A 4,097-nucleotide genomic window follows, 5' to 3' on the forward strand; every position below is an offset into this window, starting at 1 on the left:
CTCAAACCCCCCTATAAATAGCATGTGAGGGCTTCCGAAAAAGATGCTCATTTCTCTCCTTTCTCTCTCGATATTGCCTCGTTTTCCGTGCCCGTTCAAACCCGAAGCTCTGGTCTTTTTGCTCAAGTCCCGAGTGTCGATTTTACTCCCGAGATTCCCGAGAATCCCGAGAAAAATCCGTTTCCCGAGACGAAACTCTGCCCGGTTTTCCATCTCACTATCTTCAAACTTTCAAGTGAGTTCATACCCCTTAATTTACCTTTTAAATGTTCTATAAATTCTTTTATATGCTTTCAAGGGGGGGATTACAAGTAAAACACACGAGTATTATCGTGTGTTACATAAAGAACTATTTTATATGCTTTTATATATCCAAATCACATGCGATTTACAAACTTTATAAAGAACTTTCATATATATAACATATGTTAAAATAGCATTCTATCTTTTGAAATATAAATTTGTTGTAATGCATGTATAAACTAAACTTTTCTTAGATTATACTTGTCTATCTTAGACTCTACATCCAAAAATATATGCTTTCATGACAAATGATTCCTTTTCTAGGTATTTCTAAACAAACGAGACACACTTTTAGAAAACTATAATAGGTATAGTTTTACGAACAAATTTCTAACTCTTATGTACTAGAAACATGAATTTCAAGAAGTCACTTTCGTATGCAAGAACAAACGTAACATTTTAACAAGTAGATCTGTTTTTATACCACGGTTTTGTGAGACACTAATTTCATGTACGTTCGAGTACACATTTCAAGTCCTGTATTATATACCAGAATCCCTTGGAGGGGGAGCATGGTGTTTGTGTATAGATCTATACGGGCTTGACAACCCGCGCCCTGACTGTTAGCTGTAGTCCACCGTTTGCGGTGACAAACGTCATAACATTCCAACGCCAGAAGAACGTTGTGTATAGGCATTCCAAGTCAACAGTATGGTTATAAAACTCACATGGGGTATTAAAAATGCATTGATTTACAAGGTTTTCAAACACATTGGTTATTTTACACTTACATACATTTTAGAAGCAAACATTGGTCTTGAGTGAAGGCTACCTTTATACTAGTAGAAAATATAGGATTTTCTAAACACAAACAAACAAAGACAAAACATTTCATTTCATACAAACATTGTCACTTAAATACTTATGAAACTCACCAGCTTAAATACTGATCTACTCTTTCAAAATTACTTGTATGTCCCAGGAAATCAGTAATTTCAGGTATTCGTTATGCTTTTGATGAAGGGATGTTGCGGCGCCAGTTTAATCTCGTAGTTTGACAGCATATTGTAATTGGTTTTGAACATGTAACTTTTGACAAATGTAAACTTTCAATTATATATATGATGGTTGTATTGCTTTCTTTACTATGTAATCATTTGTTATGTTACCACATGAAGTCATCCGCCCCCGAACGTTTCCGCCGTTTAGGTTTGGGGGTGTGACAGTCGGGCACCCAGATATGCCTTACAGTATGTTTATTGTAGGGTATGTATTGTGATGGGGGAACTCACTAAGCTTCGTGCTTATAGTTTACCGTTTTGTTTTTAGGTACCTCTTCAGCGAATGGGAAGGAGTTTGCATGGTAGCAGTGCATCGCCCACACACCTGATTTCCGCACTATGATGACCTTGGGATTGCACTCTGACATTGTTATTATTCTATGACATGTTTTTATGACATTTGACTTATGGGCTATGAGTTTGATATGATATTGATTTTGTTTTTTAGAAATGGTTTTAATAAATTAACTAATCAAAAACGAAATTTTTGGTCTTGAAAATTGGGATGTTACAATATAAATGAAATATACAAATTCCAAGTTCAAGAAAGGGATATTTGAAGGCAAATAATGTAGTTTATTTGACATATGTAAATCTTATTTGTATATAAAAGATTTCTAATGATATTTTCACTAATGTGTAGAGAAAATGATTATAAAGGAGCTATACATTGTGGCGTATGACCTCCTTTATAATGAATGTCTAAGATTTATGACAAGATACTGTGACAAGCCAAAATATATTCCATCGTTATAACCCGTTTCCGTTAATAGAATATTATGTTTTGTAAAAGTTCCGTTAACTTGGGATCGACAAATCGATAAATATTTTATTTTATTTCATTTTTTATGTTATTATTGTCGTAATAAAATAAATAAAAACACGTGAATTACCTTTCCATTTAGTTGGAAAAAGTTTATATAAGGGTGAGTGGACACTTCACTCTTTCTCTCTCTACTCTCTCTCCTCAAGGTCGTTTTTCTCCAAAAACCGCAAGTTTCCGCCTCCAAAACGTAAGTTCCCTTACCCTAACTTGTTCTAAACATCATTGCATGTTGTTATGGCTCAAAAATCGTTCAAGAAGGCCTTAGATAAGGAGTTTACGGCCTAAGAACATCCTTAGGCCGTAAACCCCTAAAATGATGCCAAAAGTGCCCAATTTCTCCCCATTAGGCTTAGAAACTAGTTTTGGATTTAACATAGAAGTGTTTGAGTCTTGAATCAACAAGTTTGAGGGCTTGAAAGAGGGTTTACGGTCCAACCATGTGTTTAGACCGTAAACTCCCTCTAAGCATGCAAATCAAGCCCAAAACTCTTCCAAACCACATTTAGGATTAGATATGACTTCGGGACTTACTATTTCGGACTTGGAACACCTAAATCTTGTCATTTGAAGGGTAAACAAGAGTTTACGGCCCAAGAATATGCTTACACTGTAAACTCCCTTAAAACCATGCCAAATGAACCTTTAAACCCCTAAATAGCCTTATACCCTCACTAGAAATGGTTAGGAATGAGCCAAGGACCTCAAAAACGAAGTTTAAGGGATGTCCAAGAGTTTACTACCGTAAACCATGGGGTTTACGGCCGTAAACTCCCAAGGAGTGGTCCTAGGACCATAAACTCCAAGGGAGTACCCTCCTTTAACCCTAAAAGCCTAGGATTAAGCCCTAGAACTACCCCTAGTAGTGCATGAACCCTTAAGGAACAGAAATATATTCCTCCCATGAGTTTACGGCCGTAAACTCATAGTGGAATTGGTCCCTCAACCGTAAACTCAACTTAGGTGAGTATTTGAGGAGTAAACTCCATAGTCAGTCTTTACACTAATTCCTTGCAACCCAATAGCCTCCAAGCACTTAGAACAAAGTGTTTTTCATGCATCAATGTGTGATTACTTACTTATTTAGTGATTAGATAACTAATTAGACACCATTATGTGTCACTACGTGTTTCATACGATCCGAGTGAGCGTTCATATTCTCATTTGGCGTCTAGCACTCTACCCGACAACTTCACCCACTAAACTCGCTGCAGGTGAGTTCGTACCCCTTAATGAACCTTTTCAAATGTTTTTGCATGTTTTAAGGGGGGATACAAGTATAATGCAACAAGTTTTATTATCAAATCATATGTGATTCATAACTTACCATCAAAAAGGGATTTTTCAACACTTTTAGCTACTTACCAATAAAACTGTTTTAAATATTTATCAAATGCGTTTTAAGATTTAATTATTGTTAAACTATTTTCAAACTATGTTTAAACTACTTTTCTTTAAAAATATATATACACTAATATATTTATATAAGTAAGACTTGAAGGACTTAGGACCGATAGCCCACCTTATTTCATGTTCTTGTTTGATGTGGTCTTAGGGTATCTATTATCCGTCCGACTTTCTTTGATTTCTTAGTTAGATATCATATATATTTTTGCTAGATATGAAAGTCTTCATTTTATTCAATACCTTTGATGATCAAAGGCAGGAATTCACACTCTCAAGTTAACTATAATAGGTATAGTTAAGACTACTGCTCGTTACCTCTACTACGACTATACTCACTACAATTGCTATTATTACAAGTTAATTGACACACCCCAAAACCAAAAACGGCGGAAACGTTCTGGGGCGGAGGACGTCATGTAAAGTATCACAACACAGTAAAAGTAAATAAGCAAACAACATCATCCATTGCATTAAATATATAATTTTAATAAAAGTGTGTTCTGCACAGTTATAGACACCAAAAATAATGTAAATCAAAATAATAAGATGAGTCTTGGATGCGC

The sequence above is a fragment of the Lactuca sativa genome, chromosome 8 (assembly GCF_002870075.4).
Source record: "Lactuca sativa cultivar Salinas chromosome 8, Lsat_Salinas_v11, whole genome shotgun sequence".
NCBI lineage: Eukaryota > Viridiplantae > Streptophyta > Magnoliopsida > Asterales > Asteraceae > Lactuca > Lactuca sativa.